The sequence below is a fragment of the Mastomys coucha genome, unplaced genomic scaffold, assembly GCF_008632895.1.
Source record: "Mastomys coucha isolate ucsf_1 unplaced genomic scaffold, UCSF_Mcou_1 pScaffold18, whole genome shotgun sequence".
NCBI classification, from domain to species: Eukaryota; Metazoa; Chordata; class Mammalia; order Rodentia; family Muridae; genus Mastomys; species Mastomys coucha.
In genome coordinates, this window is record NW_022196900.1 from 32,539,067 (window position 1) to 32,544,873 (window position 5,807).

The following is a 5,807-nucleotide window of genomic DNA, read 5'->3' on the forward strand; positions in this document are numbered from 1 at the left end:
GTAAGGTTCATTTGACTGATAATAAGTGTTAGCTCCATTATGTCTCTTTTTAGTTTTTGTCTGGATGACCAGCCCATTGGTTAGTTGTGTTTTGAAGTCTCCCACTATAAATGTGAGCAGTTCAATGTGTGATTTAAGCTTTACTAATGTTTCTTTTACAAATGTGAGTACCCTTGTGTTTTGGGGTAAACTGTTAATTTAAATGTTATCTTGGTAGATTTTTACTTTCATGAGAATGAGATAACCTTCTCCACCTCCTTTGATTACTTTTGGCTCGAAGACTATTTTCTTATATATTAGAATAGCTACACTAGCTTTCTTCTCCAGTCCACTTGCTTAAAATATATTTTTCAACATTTTATTCTAAAGTAATGTATATCTTTGATTAAATGTGTTTCTTTCATGCAGTGAGAGGATGGATCCTGTTTTCATGTCTATTCTGTTAGCTTGTGTCTTTTTATTGGAAAATTGAGTACATTGGTATTGAGAGATATTAATGACAAAGGACTTGTGTCTTTTTATTGGAAAATAGAGTACATTATTATTGAGAGATATTAATGACAAAAGATTATTAATTTGTTATTTTGTATTTGTTGGTTGTGTGTATGTGTGTGTTAACATTATTTGGGATTTGCTGTCGTGAAATTACTTATTTCCTATATTTTCATAGATGTATTTAACTTCTCTGGGTTGCAGTTTTCCTTCTAGTACCTTCTGTAGAGCTAGATTTATAAAATGGTTTGAATAGACTTTGTCCTGAAATGTTTCTCCATCTATGCTTATTGAAAGTTTTGCTGGGTATAATAGTCTGGGTTGGCATCTGTAGTCTCTTAAGAGTCTGCAAAACATCTATTTAGGGCCTTCTGGCTTTTGGAGACTACATTTAGAAGTAGGATGTTAACTCTAATAGGTATATTATATACATAGTTATTATATATAGTTATGTATATAAGATATACAATTATATCTTACTTATTAGCCTTTTCCCCTTGCAGATTCTAATGTTCTTTGTTCTGTATGTTTAGTGCTTTAATTATTATGTGGCCCAGTTCACATAATAATTTCCTTTCTGTCCAGTCAATTTGGTATTTTGTAAGCCTCTTGTACTTTTATAAGCATGTCTTTCTTTAGGCTAGAAAAAGTTCTATGATTTTGTAATATATACTTGTTATATCATATTTGAGCTGAGCTGCTTCTTCTACTCTTCGCATTCTTAGGTTTGGTCTTTTCCTAGTGTCATATTTCCTGAATATTTTGTGTTAGGAGGTTTTTGACCATGACATCAATTTCTTCTATATTATCTACAACCCTTGGAATTCTTTCTTCCATTTCTTGTATTTTGTTGTTGATGCTTGTGTTTGTAGTTCCTGTTCACTTATCTAGATATTTCACTCCCAGAATTCCCTCAGTTTGTGTTTTCATTATCGATTCTATTTCCATTTTCAGGTCTTAAATGGTTTCCTTTATATGGTTAACTCCTGCTAGCCCCTTGGCTTTCTTACTATTCTTAAGGGAGTTATTGATTTCCTCCAAGTTGTTATTTGTCTTGTCCTCAATTTCTTTAAGGGATTTCTCCCCTCTCTTTACGGGCCTGTATCATTTTGTCACATTGATTTGAAAGTCATTTTCTGATTCAGCTGTGTTGGAATATTCAGGTCTTGCTTTGGTAGGATAGCTGTGCTCCAGTGGTACAATATCACCCTGGCTGTTGTTGTGTTCTTATACTGGCATTTAGGCATCTGGGTTTGGGATTATCATAGTCTGGATGCTGATTTCTGAGTTTGTCTTTGTTGGGTGGCTGTTTTGTTCCTTAGTTTTTGTTTCCTCTTTGGTCTTCTGGTCTTTGCAGCCTAGAAGCATGACTTCCAATCCAGTAGGGTGTCTCTGTCTTTGGGCAGCTATCTTGGTCTTTGAGGATGGAGTCATGGACCACATAACTGTGTTTCTGCAGGCCCATGTGGTCTCTGGTCCAGCAGGTAATCTCTGCCAGAGTTCACCTGTCTGTTTTTCTGGCTTGTTAAGCCTGGACCTGTTCTTTAAACTGTTGCAGCCTCCACCAGGACAGCTGTTCTACTGACTTGTGTGGCCTGCATTTAGGTAGCAGAAGTCAGTTGAACTTTGGCATTAGAGCATGGCAGTGGGGCAGAAGGTGGCAGGGTGTTAGTGGGTACTAGAATAGGTCTTTCGGAATGGAGTCTAGGATCTAGGAAGTTGGGGACTCGCCTGTTCTTCTGACTGATATGGCCTGCACTTGATTATCATAGGCTGTCCTTGGTGCACTGAACCTCTCTGTAGCTCCAGGTTTGTGCAAGCAGTACTACATTGTCAGGTTTCCCTGCACTTCTGACTTCCAACATAACCTTTCTTACCACAATTATGGAAAAGCAATCTAACCTTGGTAATCTAGATCAATAACTTGGCTTAATGGCATCAGAAGCCCAAAGTGAACAGGGGAAGTATGAGCTTTGATTTCAATGGAATGTTTGTTGTAGCTCCAGGTACAAGCACCCCCAGCTCTGGAACCAAAACTTCTAGGCCAGCAAAACAAGGTCTTGGAACAGGGAATCAAAATTTTCCTGGAGGATGACTAGGAAAAACAGCAAACTATTCCCCTTTCAAACCCTTGATTTCTGGACTCATGGAATCTGACTAAGGCTCAATAGTGGCCAAGAGCTTTACAGAGCCTTGCTTGAAAATCCCAAAGGTCTCTTCTGTAGTTCACCTATAAGGCTCCAAACAACATCTATCTCTGCCACTGACACCACAAGTACCATTGGGTCTGCTGGATCATATGGTTCAAGTGGTAGAGTAGCATGCAGAGCAGCCTGGACTTGTTGAAGAGCCTTCTCCTTTCCAGAACTCACTCAAAGCTAGGAGTTTTCTGAGTCAATTGAAACACATCCAAGTGAGGAATCCTGCTATCTCTTGAATCTAAATAGACTCATTAAATAAATGTGTTTCTTTCTTAGTGGTGGGAAGGGTCAGGTGTAATAACTTCTCCTTTACCTTAGAAGGAATTTCTCTGCATGCACCACATTACTGGACTCCTAAGAATTTCACTGAGATGGCTCTTGAATTTTGGTTGAGTTTATTTCCCATTTTCTGATGCGAATGTGTTACCATGAAGTCCAACGGTGTTACTACCTCTTGCTCATTTGATTAAATCAGCATAATGAAATCAATACAGTGAAGCAATGTGATATTTTGTGGAAGAGACAGATCCCTTTGAACAAAGTTATGACACCAGGTTGGTGAGTTAATATATCCTTGAGGCGAAACTGTTGTCATACTGCTGTCCTTGCTTGCTTCTGGTAGTCTTTATACAGGTAACAAGAAACTGGTTTTTGCTAGATCAAAAGCTGCATGCTCTGTTCCAGGAGACAAGGACACCATACCTGGTACAGCAGTTGCAATTGGCCACTTTCATTCTGCACACTCAGTCTTCTGCACTGGCCAGATAGGACTGTTAAGGGAGTTAAAGCCCCCTCTCCTGCATCTTCCAAGTCCTCGATGGTGGCAATATTACTCTAGGGATATGATACTGGTTTTCATTCCTCATTTATCCTGGCAGAGGTAGCTCTAAATGCTTCCATTTAGCCTTTCCAACTTTAATTACCCTCATTCTACAGATCATAGAACCACTGTAAAAATTTTCCCATCTGCCTATGTCTAGACCAATTTTACATTCTGGGACTGGGAAAATAACTATTGGATGAATTTAGGGACCCAGAGGACCTTGTGTGAGATAGACGTTGGACAAAACTCCACGAATCACCTGCCTTTCATACCCTCCTACTTTTAACTGCAAGACCTCAATGTTTCTTGGGGTCTCATGGAATCAGCACAATTAAGAACCAGTATCCAATAGCTCCTAGAAAGTTTGATTATCTTCTTTCTCTCAGTGTAGTTACCTTTGTAAAAGGCCACAGGTCCCTCTGGGGAAGGACTGAAGAAAGGCTACATCCTCTGGACAGGAACTCAAAAAAATGGCAGGAATGTGGAAGCAGAAGCTGACAAGGCAATGGAAGAGTGCTGCTCCCATATCAATCTGTAGTTAAGAAAAAGCTCTTCATGTTTGCCTACAGCCCAATCTTATGGAGGCATTTTCTCTATTGGAGTTCTCTCCTCTCAGATGACTCTATCCTTAGTCATTTGATGTAAAATTAGCCAGCACAAGGTATATCTACTTACGTCAAAGATCCAGCTTAGAAGTTGATCTTCCTAGCCTGGTATGGTGGTATACACCTTTAATCCTGGCACTCAGGAGGCAGAGGCAGGCGAATCTCTGAGCCAGAGGCCAGCATGGTATATAGCATGAATTCCAGAGACATCCAGGATTACAGAGAAACCCTGTCTTGAAAGTAAAAATTAACCACCACAATCCACTACCCCCCCCAATCAAAGAAAAAGTAGGCCTTCCCCCTTTAAATGATTTAATTAAGAAAAAAAAAAGTCCCTCACATGTGCACCCAGCTTCTTGGCTTTTAGTTAAATCCTGATGTAGTCAAGTTGACACTAAAGAATAGGTATCTCAGAAGGTTTTCAAAAAATACAACAAAGTTTCCTTTATTCAAGTTAAACACCTAACTAGATAATAAGGCCTGGCACAGACCTTAGAAACTGTGACCTGGTGACAACTGTCTCATCTCTCATGCTCAGGCCACACAGCTCTCTCACCATCGTTCTGACCAACCTGCTCACACACTTTTTTTCTTCTTTTTAAATTCATGTCCACTTTTCTTATATGGGAAAAGAGGGAAATTGCAAATAAGTCTCACTAAGTCACATTCTCCCAGTGTGAGTCAGTGTGTCTTCACACTGAAAGACTTGTTTTTCAAAGGACTACAGTTGTTTTTAAAAAAGGTTTTCATTGCACACTACATTAAATAGAGAATACAGTGGCATGAAAATCACTGTCTGATATATATGGAGAGAGGGGACTGAGAGAGCTGCTTTGAGCTAAACTATTAAGAATGGTCTCACTTCACACTCCAGAAGTGGGAATGGTCTCACTTCACACTCCAGAAGTGGGTTACATATCAGGCTTCCACTACAGCAGAACACTGCACTAGGAACCAGAAGAACAGTGAAAGTTGAAGAGCAAGCTCTGAAAACCACAAAAGGAATCTGCTCCCATGTGGGAAAACTCTAGGCAGCTAGCCACTTACCCACTCACCCAAAGAATAAGAGCTTTGTCTTTCTCATTAATGGTCTTTTACAGAGTAGCACATGGATCATTTCACATACTTCCAAAAAAAAAAAAAAACCCTCAGAGTATACAGGCTCTGGCATTGTCCTTGCTTGAGTGTTTACAGTTCATATTATAGAAAAAGATGATTTGTTCTTTCTTTCAATTCTTCCATATAGAAGATTCTTTGTGAAAGGTGTTAGTTATACTCTTCAAGTGCTTGGTAAAAGTAAAGCCTAGTTGAGATACTTGTTATGGTCAAAGGCAGCTGATTTTACCTATATGCTTCACTGAAAGAAAGTCAACCATCAAAAACAAATGTGGCTGCTCATGTAATCCTAGCAATCAGAAAGCTGGTGTAGGAGGACTGTTGTGTTTAAAGCCAGTCTGGCTCAAAAATGAAAGGGAAACAGTATGGAGGCAAAATGTGGGGTGAGGAGGGAGGGTAAAAACACTTAGAATATATTTACACTCTATGATTGAATATTCCAAGTCTTGAGATCACTCAAAGGTAACAGCTCAAAGGAGGAGGAGGAAGAAGAACTAAGGAACAAGGAGAAGGAGGAAAGAAAGAGGTCCTTCATGAAGATGTTTGGTACATCATTATTACTGACTGTAA